The following is a 12,806-nucleotide window of genomic DNA, read 5'->3' on the forward strand; positions in this document are numbered from 1 at the left end:
AATGAAGACGATCATGCAGTTCATCTTTTAATTCCAATGATTGGTTCTGTAGTTCCTACTAAACCATTCCTACTAAACCAAATCAGATAACTCAAAGAAAACTTCCAGAAGATGCTATGAGCACATTCATCTTCTAAATTCGGTGATTGGTTCTGTCTAACCAGATCAGATAACTCAAAGAACACTTCCAGAAGATGCTTGGTTCTGTCTAACCAGATTAGATAACTCAAAGAACACTTCCAGAAGATGCTTGGTTCTGTCTAACCAGATCAGATAACTCAAAGAACACTTCCAGAAGATGCTATTGGCAAATTCATCTTCTAAATTCAATGATTGGTTCTGTCCAACCAGATCAGATAACTCAAAGAACACTTCCAGAAGATGCTATTGGCAAATTCATCTTCTAAATTCAATGATTGGTTCTGTCTAACCAGATCTGATAACTCAAAGAACACTTCCAGAAGATGCTATTGGCAAATTCATCTTCTAAATTCAATGATTGGTTCTGTCTAACCAGATCTGATAACTCAAAGAACACTTCCAGAAGATGCTATGAGCACATTCATCTTCTAAATTCAATGATTGGACTAAGATATCACAACATTTATTTGATGTAGAGCCAGAATATGTAGATTCGAAGTATTTCCATGCTATTACACTGAAAAGGGCTATATTCATAATTCTGCCAATTAAGAATAGATTTTCTCTTATTCTGCTTCCTCCATGTGTTGATGCTTTTCCATTGACAAAGAAATGATGGCTTTCATGGGATCCAAGAACAAAGTTGAACTGTTTATAAACATGTACATGAAGTGCCAAATTGACAGAAAGGATCTTGTAAGGTTCTTGAAGGTATGACAATGAGCCATATTCGATTGTCCAGAAGTATGTTCTTGATGAGTGCTGAAAATGGAATCTATTATGGGTTGGAAGGAATAAAGTTACTCCACTTGAACCTGATAAGGTGGAAATGCTTCTAGGTTTCCTTAAAAACCATATACAAGGATCTGTATAGAAACATGTTTCCCAGTGGTATCAATGACTTGTTTCTTTTTGCTGGAATCAGTGCTGCAAAGATCATCTTCTACTGTTTTAGTATATTTTTGAAAACAGATGTGCAAGAACTGAATGGTGATCGGTTGGAGCAATTGATGAGTAGATTTGGCGGATTCAACCTTGTTGTTGGTAGCACCACTTGTAACAATCTTGATGTTCATGGCTTTAAGCTAGTGATGATTTGCCTACTTTGTATTCCATGTATTTAAAAGTATTAACATAAAGTGATATTCAGAAATCTTTAAATTATTTCAAAATTATGTTAATTCAATAGAAAAGAATAAATTAAATTTCCAAAAATAAATTGAATCTCAAATAAATTGAACTTGAAATAGATATAATTGTATTCAAAGTTATGACAAGCATAAGAATAAAAATTCAAATGTCTCAACAAATTATAAGCATAAGTATTTCTAAATTAATCAAGTTGACACAATTTAGAGTAATGATGTAAGCTTTTGTCTGGAAGATCTCAAACGTTGTCAAAATGCTTGTAGATGTGAAGTTTCTCCCAAACTGTCAAAATCTTAAGAGGGTTCAATTGCCAGATGCCTAATATCAACCTGCATTTGAGCCGCCTTTTCAGGTTTTCAACTCAAATCCTTCATTTGGTTACAAGATGCCCTTTGCGGGTTTTCACCTTGACCCCCTTTCTTTTTCTTCTCTTTTTTTCATTTTCTATTTTTTTTTCTTTTCTTTTTTCTTTTCTTTCTTTTCTTTTTCTTTTCTTTTTTCTTCAAGCATAATATTTCTTGACAGAATCCGAGTTTATTGGATTTCTCAGAATTTTTCCATCCATTTCTGCCAAGATCAACGCTCCTCCGGAAAAGGCCTTTTTCACAACGTATGGTCCTTCCCAATTAGGCATCCATTTCCCACGGAAATCTTTATGTATAGGCAAGATCTTTTTTAATACTAGATCACCCTCTTGGAATTCTCTTGGATGTACTTTTTTGTCATGAGACTTCATCATCCGTTTCTGATACATCTGTCCATGGCAAATAGCTTTCAATCTTTTCTCCTCAATAAGGTTCAATTGATCAACTCTAGCTTGGATCCATTCAGATTCATCCAATTTTGTTTCTCTCAATATTCGGAGCGATGGAATCTCAACTTCAATTGGTAAGACTGCTTCCATCCCGTAGACTAAAGAAAACGGTGTTGCCCCAGTAGATGTTCGAACAGTAGTTCGGTATGCGTATAGAGCAAAATGTAACTTCTCGTGCCAATCTTTGTAAGTTTCAGTAGTCTTTGTAATGATTCTCTTGATGTTCTTATTTGCTGCTTCAACTGCCCCATTCATCTTTGGACGATATGCCACTGAATTTGCATGTTTGATTTTAAACTGTGCACAAAGTTCGGTCATCATTTTGTTGTTCAGGTTCAGAGCATTATCTGTAATGATCCTTTCTGGTAGGCCATACCGGCAAACTATCTCTTTCTTTATGAATTTGCAGACTGTGGACCTCTTAATATTGGTGTATGAAGCAGCTTCAACCCATTTGGTAAAATAATCAATTGCCACAAGGATGAAGCAATGTCCATTTGATGCTTTTGGTGTGATTTCCCCAATGACATCTATTCCCCACATAGAAAATGGCCAGGGTGCTGTCATTACATGTAAAGGAGATGGGGGTACATGAATCTTGTCTGTATATATCTGGCATTTATGACATTTCCTTGCGTAATCAATGCAATCTGTGTACATGGTAGCCCAATAATATCCATATCTCATTATTTTTCTGGCCATGGAAAGACCATTTGCATGTGTTCCACATATTCCACTGTGTACTTCTTCAATGACGTTTCGAGCTTCACTGGTATTTAAGCATCTCAATAGCATTTGATCATTGCTTCTTCTATACATAATCTCTCCATCAAGAAAATATCCAGCAGCCATTCTTCTCAAGGTTCTTTTATCAATTTCCGATGCATTTGGTGGATAACTTTGATTTTTGATATATTGCAGGATATCATGATACCATGGTTTACCATCTACCTCTTCTTCCACACTATAACAATGTGCAGGAATTTCATATACTTGCATTTTGATTGGCATCATATCAACTTTCTTATTTGCCTGAAACATAGCAGCTAATGTAGCCAAAGCATCTGCCATTTGATTTTCTTCTCGAGGGAGATAATTGAAGGTAACTCTCTCAAATTCTTTCACTAATTCGAGTGTAAAATTTCGGTATTCTAACAATTTGGGATCTTTTGTTTCCCACTCTCCTCGCAATTGATACACCACTAACGATGAATCTCCATATATCTTGAGAAATTTGATTTTTCTTTCTATAGCTGCTTTCAACCCCATGACACAAGCTTCATATTCTGCCATGTTATTGGTGCAAAAGAACTCTAGTCTGCTTGTAAAGGGATAATAAACATTTTCAGGAGAAATTAACACTGCCCCGATTCCTCGTCCCAAAGCATTAGATGCTCCGTCAAAGTAAAGCTTCCAAGTTGCAAATTCATCATTTGTTCTGACTTCTTCATTCATGGATATGCATAACAAATCTTCATCAGGAAAATTGAAGTTCAAAGGCTGATAATCATTTGATACACGACTGGCCAGAAAATCAGCTATTACACTTCCTTTTATTGCTTTTTGGTTGACATATATAATATCAAACTCAGATAATAACATCTGCCATCTAGCCATTCTGCCTGTCAAAGCTGGTGATTCCATTAAGAATTTCAAAGGATCAAGTTTTGATATCAACCAAGTAGTATGGTATAACATATATTGTCTGAGTCTTCGAGTAGTCCACACCAAGGCACAACATAATTTTTGTATTGGTGGATATCGAATTTCACAATCAGTAAATTTCTTGCTCAGATAATAAATAGCTTTTTCTTTTCTTCCAGATTTATCATGCTGTCCTAGTACACATCCCATCGAATTTTCGAAGACCGTTAAGTAGAGAATTAATGGTCTATCAGGCATTGGTGATACTAAAATGGGGGCATTGGATAAATATTTCTTAATAATATCCAAAGTTTCTTGACATTCTTCATTCCAGACTTCAGGATTGTTCTTTCGAAGTAATTTGAACACTGGATCACATTTGTCAGTCAATTGAGAAATGAACCGAGATATATAATTTAATCTCCCCAAAAAGCCTCGAACTTCTTTTTTTGTGTTGGGTGGTGGAAGATCTTGAATTGCTTTTACTTTATCTGGATCAATCTCAATTCCTTTTTTGCTGACTACAAATCCCAAAAGTTTCCCAGAAGTTACCCCAAAAGTGCATTTAGCAGGGTTAAGCTTTAATTGATACTTCCTCAATCTCTGGAAAAGCTTCCTCAGATTTTGAATATGTTCTTCTTCCGTTCTGGATTTGGCAATCATGTCATCTACATATACTTCAATCTCTTTGTGCATCATGTCATGAAACAAAGTTACCATGGCTCTTTGATATGTTGCCCCTGCATTTTTCAATCCAAATGGCATCACTTTATAACAGAATGTGCCCCACATGGTTATAAATGTTGTTTTCTCCATGTCTTCAGGATTCATTTTTATCTGATTATATCCTGAAAAGCCATCCATAAATGAAAACCATGCATGCCCTGCAGTATTGTCCACCAATGTGTCTATGTGGGGTAATGGAAAACTATCTTTCGGACTAGCTTTGTTGAGATCTCTGTAATCCACGCACATTCGAACTTTTCCATTTTTCTTAGGTACGGGAACAATGTTGGCTACCCATTCTGGGTATTTAGATGCCTGTAGGAAACCTGCATTGATTTGTTTCATCACTTCTTCTTTGATTTGCAACAACATTTCTGGCCTCATTCTTCTGAGCTTTTGTTGGATTGGTTTATATTCTGGATTGATTGGAAGCTTGTGTATCACTATATCTGTGCTCAAACCAGGCATATCTTGATAAGACCATGCAAAGATATCTTTGAACTCTTGAAGGAGATTTATCAATTCTTGTTTTATCTGGACTGTCAGAGTGGTACCAATTTTCACCTCTTTTATTTCTTCATCTGTTCCCAAATTCACAGTCTCAACCTCTTCCTTGTGTGGTATAATTTGTTTGTCCTCTTTTTCTACCAATCTTAATAGTTCAGTAGGAACATCACATTCCAGTTCATCTTCACAACCATTGATTTCTTCCAGACATATAGGCTGCTCTAAATTTATCACTGGATTAAATCTAGGAATAAACATGCTATTAACACGGTGACACCTGCAAATTTAAGTCGGAACATTTCTGAAAGAATATAGTAAATTTATGAAAATAAATAAATGTAAAAATGTAAGAAAATGTAAAGAATGATTGCCATCTGAAAATTTTAAAGAAAATTTCTTATATTTAACATAATTTCTTTTACAAGATAACAAAAAGTTTTCATATTTTTGAGCTAAACATAAAGATTAGTTCTGAATATTACTCTGCATTAATATTAAAAACTATAGGAAGATCTTCAGTGGTCCAATTGGTGAGTGTTTCTCCAGGAAGACATGGTCGAATCCTATCCAAGTACTCGCCAGTCTTGTTGTCATTCATGATCATGTTGATAAATAATCCATTCATAGCTTCTTCAACTATGTCTTGATCTTTCGTCAACTTTTCTTCTTTAAAGGCTTCAACAAGCTGCTGTTCCACATTAATTGTTCCCCCTGATCTGAATATGGTCTTTAACTGTGGGAAAGACATGTGTTTCCAAAGGATTTCTCCCCCTTTCAATTTTGCCTTTCTGTCTTCACATCTTCTTTTCATCTCTTTGTTCTTTTGCTGAAGATTGGGCTTAAATCCCAGCCCAAAATGGTCTTTTTTCATCTTTATACTGATAGGAACTGAAATTCCTTGAAGATTCTTTCCTAGACCTCTCCCAGCTTTAGCTCCGATGCCTAAAGTTTGTTGTACCGTCATCTTGGTGCAATCAGACAATTTGGGATATGGAATTTTGCTTCCTTCCGCTATAAAGGTTGCATTTACAAATTCAAGAGCTCGAAAAGAGCATTCAAGAGCCTCATCATTGGTGTCGATATATGGAACATCGCTTGTTACAGACGCAATGATTTCTTCTTCAGCACTGACGCATATTAGTTGTCCATCAACAACAAATTTCAATTTCTGATGTAATGAAGAAGGAACGGCTCCTGCTGAATGAATCCATGGCCTCCCTAATAGACAATTATATGTGGGGTGGATGTCCATAACCACAAAGTCAATATTGTACACAACTGGGCCAATTAACAACGGTATTTCCATTTTCCCAAGCACTTCTTTTTGAGTACCATCAAATGCTTGTACCACATTCTGATAACTCTTCATGTGTGATTGATCCAGAGGCATTCTTTGAAGTGTAACTAGGGGCATCAAGTTGAGAGCGGATCCATTGTCAATCAATACTCCTGGTAACACATGACCATGACAATGTGTCGTGATGTTCAAAGCTTTTACTGACCCCATTCCGCCTTCCGGTATTTCATCGTCCGTGAATGTTATGTAATTGTCAGCGGCTATATGTCCCACAATTCTGTCAAGTTTATTGAGGGATATATCTTCGGGGATAAATGTTTGATTGAGGATTTTCATCAAAGCATTCCTATGCGCTTCTGAATTCATCAAAAGATCAAGAATAGAAATTCTCGCCTGTTGTTTGTGTAGTTGTTCAACCACACTATATTCACTATGTTTCAAGAATTTCAAAAATTCTTGAGCTTGTTTTTCTGTCACAGGTTCATTGAATGCTGGAAGGGATTCATCCTCAAATACCTTCTGAGGTATTACCATGGCTTTTCCTTTTGCTTTCACTTGTTCTGAAGCATTGGATGTTTCGGGAGAGTAACATCTCCCACTTCTTGTAAAGAAACCGACCTCGCTCACTGCTTCAGACGTCAATGTAGTACTCAAACTCTGTATTTTCTCTTCTGTTTTTTCTAGAGAATCAGATCCTCCTACCATTGAAACATTGGTAGTATAATTCCAAGGTACCCTGCGGGTATCTTTGTATGGAAATGGTAGAGGAGTGGTAATGACTACTTTTGGCCTTATTGGTGCCGGAATCACCGTGGATGATTTCACATTAATGATCACAGGATCATTTATTCTTTGATTTGGTTTAGAATCCTCTGATGAGCAAACATCATCTTCTTTTTTCCCGGGTTCTTCTTCAAAGAATTCTATTTCTCTGTTGTTCATCAATTTTTGTACCAAGTTTCTAAACTCATGACATAGTTGAATTTTATGCCCTTTCTCCTGATGATATTCACAATAATTCTTGCCTTCATTCTGCTTTGTCCTGAATTGTTGTGGAATTATACCGGCTAAAGAAAGCTGTTGGAATATCCAAACAAATGGAGATTTAATTTCAGAAATGTCAGTCTTTGATTTCTTTCTGTTCTATTCCTGAATTGCATTCACGTTTTTATCTCCATGATTTGGCAATGGATGACTTGATGCGGATGGTGTATTGAATTCCAACTTCCCAGTGTTGATCAAATTTTGAACCACCCTTTTGAATGCTAGACAGTTTTCAATAGAATGTCCTGTAATTCCTTCATGGTAAACACAGTGTGCCTTTGTATCATACCAAGGAGGGAATGGTGGTTGCATGGGAACCAAAGGATAGGGCCTTATAACATCTGCTTTTAACAGCGAATCATAGATCTCTGCATATGGTACTGGTAAAGGTGTAAAAGATAACCTTTCATTTTCCTTTCGAGATCCTCTGGAATCTGCTCGATTAGTGTTTGTTTCCTCTTTCTTAACCCATGGCTGGGTTATTGTAACACTTTTCGATGAATCCTTGCTGTAAGAATTTGCATTGTTGACTTCATTCTCCTTTTTCCGGTATGTAGGTCTTTTGGAACTAGACCCATCATTCGATTCAATCTTGCCACTTTTCAAGACATTTTCAATTAATTCTCCAGAAATGACCAAATCTGCAAAATTTCTAGTTGCATTCCCCATTAGATGGTTTAAATAAGGAGCCTTCAATGTATGGACAAACATCACTGTGGCCTCTTTTTCTGACAAAGGTGGTTGAACTTGGGCCGCAGTGTCACGCCATCTCTGGGCATACTGTCTGAATGTTTCATTATTCTTTTTCTCCAAGTTTTGAAGAGTCCATCTATCAGGGACCATGTCTGTTACATGGCGGTACTGCTCTAAAAATGCTTTAGCCAAATCTTTCCAAGATCTAATGTTGGCTTTGGTCAATTGAGTATACCATTTTAAAGCCGGTCCTGTCAAACTATCCTGGAAGCAGTGAATTAACAATTTTTCGTCCTTCACATATCCTGCCATTCTTCGACAAAACATAGTAATGTGGGATGAAGGGCATGTAGTACCGTTATATTTATCAAATTCGGGAGCTTTGAACTTGATAGGGAGGATTAGGTCTGGAACCAAACTCAACTCACTAGCATCAAATCCATAGAATGATTCAGTTATTTCCACGGATTTCATTCGCTCTTCTAAGCTCTTGATCTGTCTGGTCAGTTCTTCATTTACTTTTTGTTTCTCATTTAGCTCATTCAAATCTGGGATCAACTGATCAGTATTAAGATCCCCTACTTTCACATCTGATATAAGCGGATTTTTGCTTGAAGATGCGGGATCCACTTGTTGATCTTCATGTGGTTTAGCTTCTTGTAATACAGATGTACGAGCATTGATTTGTATAGGGGTAGTACCAGAGTGATAAATTGGTTCTGGTGAAAAACCTAGAGGATATATGGGTTCTTGGTCGAAAGATACATGATTTTCATGCATTTTTCCACTGATAGCCTGCCTTTTAAGCATGTCCTCTATCTTCTTCATCATACTGTCTTGTGAATTTGCAATACTGGCTTCAATTTTTTCCAACTTCATTCTCATTTCTTCTTGTTCTTTATGATGCTGTTCCTCAATACGCTGTATTTTATCCTCCATAATTCTCTTAGTAGCTTGTCTAGTACTGTAGTGATGTAGTATTTCTCTTTTGGCCAGAGTAACTGCGATTGAAAAATCTTTTAATATTATTTCAAATTTTAATTGATGAATTTTATTTTAATAGATAAAATAATAATTCATAGCGAAAATTATGAAATGAATGATGAATGTATGCAAAATGCATGTATGTAAAAAACATTGATCCCAAAAAGTTAACTGTCATAGAACAACTTCCATCGGCATACAAAAGTTTCTTTATAATATTTCATAACTACAGATAAGGCGTAGCTTTCCTATTAAGCTCTATAATTTCTTTCATTAACCATGACACCTTCTTTCCGCACTTAGAAACTGGATCAACTTGATGCTCAATTATTTTGGCCTCAACAGCTAGTTCCCCAACATATCTGGCAACCTCGCTCATTTGTACCATGGCCTCGAACACCATATTGCTTCTTTCTTCACTTCTTTCGACATAGAACTCAGTTGACTTTTGCCATCGTTCAGTTGTTCCTTCAAGAGTTTGCTCTAACTCAGTGACTCTGACTTGACAATTGTGCAAAAATTTTTCAAAATCTCTAATGCGTCTTCGCAGTGAAGCATTTTCCTCATTACTTTCTTTGAGATCATTAGGTCCTAGACGAACCTTTTCTTGAAACAATGATTCTTCAAGTTGCAAAATGTAAGAATTAAACTCGGAGTTTTTGTTTCTAGACTGATCCAGATCCTCTTCAAGTTTTGTTCGTGCTTCTTGCGTTCTTTGATTAAGCTTTTGGATTTGAACATCTTTGTTTCTGCATCTTTGCATCCAGTTGCTAGCCACTTCCTGCTCTACCTCAAGTCTGGTGTTGAAATTTTTTCTTTCTAGCTCCCATTTTTCTTTTTCAACATTGGATTCTTCCATCTTTTGGCCTCTGACTTCAAGCTCAGCAATCAACTGGTTCATTTCAGATTCAAATCCCTTGAACATGATACTTTTCTCGCTTTCAAATTTAACAAAGATGTCATTCTTCATCTCTTCTAAATCTTTGGCTCGATCTCTTTCTCTTTGCATTTCATTCATGATCTCACGGTGTTCAGCCTTGTGTTTTATAATTCGCTCTCTTCTGTCGACCTTGAAATCTTCCATTTTTTGCTTTCCTTTTTCCAGGCTTTTGAGTAGACGACTATTCTTTCCTTTCAGATCTTCAACTCGTCTTTTCTCAATGTTCAATTCTCTGGTCATCTGTACCGTCGATTGGCTGGGTCCTGATGATTTTCGGGATTTATATAACTCATGGTAATTTTTCTGTAAGGCTATGTACTCATCCTCACCTTTTTCTTTATCTTTTCTCAACATTGCACATTGTGATGAATGAAAGTCAATGTCAACCCCCAACATAACTTTATCTTGTCTCATTTGCTCTAACTCTTTCGACCAGCCATCTCTTTCTGCTTTAAACTCAGCTCTCAAGATTTCAATCTCTGATGGAACCACCTTAATGCGATCTTCCATAGAAATATCCTCATTTTGATCTGGTAGAGGAATATTTTCGTTTTTTCTGACAGATCTCCAATCTTCATAATCAGGAGTTAGCATTTCTTTTGCCGCTTTAGCTCGGATACAAAAAGTTGTTTTCCAAGCTGTAACGGCTTCCATGATATTTCTTTTATAATTTTTGCTGTGAAATGCGAACTCAGATGACTGTAATCCAGCAGTGACAGGTACAAATTGACGACCTTCATACTGTCTTATAACCAGCAGTGGTGCATATCCAATTCCTCCCCATAATCCGAGCAGCATTATCCAGTTGTAATCACCACACCTGTAAAAGAATTCCCTTTGTATTTGCCACGGGGCTCGCCAAACAACGTCATTGCTTTGCAGATTTCGAAAGGCATTAATCCACATATCTTTCTTAATTTCTTTAGGCCATTCCTGCTCTAGAAATTCTTTTAATGGTGAGTAATTCGTATTGAAGCGTCGGTATGAAACCTTTTCCGTCCTCCAGAAATGACTACGGATCCAAACATATAGCAACTGGGTACACCCTGAGAATCGTCCACCTCCTAACCTTCTGCAAGCATTTAACGATCTGAAGGTCTCTGCTAGGATGGCAGAAACAGGATTAATCTTTTTCGGTAGCTGTTCAAACAAGTCTACCACTGCAGCTTCAATATATCCCAATACTTTTGGGAATATGACCATACCATATATACCCAGAGCAAATAGATCGAATCGTACTTTAGCGTCTGGATGACTCTGAATAAGCTCTCTGATGTTGGTCCAAGCAATGCCTTCGCTTTCGCCTTTTTGTTTTGTACGGGATGCTACCCATTCTTCTCGTACCCCAGCAATCTTTGCTAATTTAACTCGAAAGGGCTGAGTTTTAATTGACTTTGAATATATTCGATTCTCCAAAGCACTTTCAAGATGTAACAAAGTTGTATATTCTTCAATAGTAGGGACCAAGTCCTCCTTATTGAAAGTGAAGCAATTGTACCCTGGATTCCAGAATTGAACTAGGGCTCTGAGTAATTCATCATCAACTTCAACATAGAGCAAATATGGGATGTCTCCGTAAGTCTGATAAAACTGCAATTTTTTGTTTGAATCCCAACTTTCCCAAATGCTTCGCAAATCTTGCATATCATTTCTTTTTAGTGAAACTGAAGCATAACTGGCCAAGTCAGATACATAATCATCCTGCAGACTATCTCCTTCTTGTCTTTGTAAATCTTCAGCCCACTGTCTTACTTCTGAGTTTAGAATTACTTGACTTGAACACTTTTTATCCATAGATGTAGACTTTCCAATGAGACAATTAACACAAGGATCAATGTCTTTTATCCTGTATGATGCAATGCAAACAGAAAAATAAAGAACACACAAAAAGAAAATAAATTAGTTTACATAATAAAGAAATTTAATAATAATATTTACATAAATATTCTTTATTTAAATATGCTTTTCTGAATTTAAAAAATTTAAATAAACATGTAACTTAAACAATAAATAAATTAACAGAAAAGACAGAATTCATTTCTCCTGTGTGTACACCTATTTTGGACAAAATTTTGGCATGACTTCGGATTGGAAGAGTTTCTAAGGTTTTTTATATGCAGGGTTTCAGATCTAAGAATCAAGGTACCCGAATTGTCCTTGTTAGTGCCCCCTTAGGCTGCTAACCCTCAATCCTAGTCCATCACAGACTAAAGTGGATCGAGTTCAATTCGAGGGGATACATTTCTCTATGCCTGACACGGAGAATAAATTCTCACGAAGACATAGAGCATATGAACCCCGAAAGTTACTTGCTAGGTCTGACACGGAGAATAAATTCTCACGAAGACATCGCTTTCACTTCCACTTAAAAGGGACAACTCAATTATAGAGCTTTATGTAATGCAATGCAAGTGTTGTGTGTGAGGAGAAATGTTCAAACCTTTGACAGAAAAAATAAATACTGAAATAAAATGCTTGCAAATAAAATAAAACATATAAATATTATAAAAATAATAAATAAATAAAAAGAATGAAAAGAAAGAATTAAAAATTAAATATATAAATTTTTAATTTTTAACTAATAGAGACAATTTATAATTAAATTTTTAAAAGTTTGACCGGTCCCCAGCAGAGTCGCCAAGCTGTCGTAACCGGTTTTCGTCCGGGCACGAAATATTAAATTTGGCGGGGAAATTGATGTGAATAAAAATTTTAAAAATAATTTGTGAGTCGCCATCGGCCTTTTGGATCAGGTAGGTCGAATACCTAAAAATTATCTTTTAAAAGAGTTTTTAAGAAAACCATATTTAAAAGATGAACTGATCTGCGTTTTATAACCAAAAATTCGTTCTTTTTAATAATAAAAA

This window comes from Hibiscus syriacus, unplaced genomic scaffold (genome assembly GCF_006381635.1).
Source record: "Hibiscus syriacus cultivar Baekdansim isolate YM2019G1 unplaced genomic scaffold, ASM638163v2 tig00111584_pilon, whole genome shotgun sequence".
NCBI lineage: Eukaryota > Viridiplantae > Streptophyta > Magnoliopsida > Malvales > Malvaceae > Hibiscus > Hibiscus syriacus.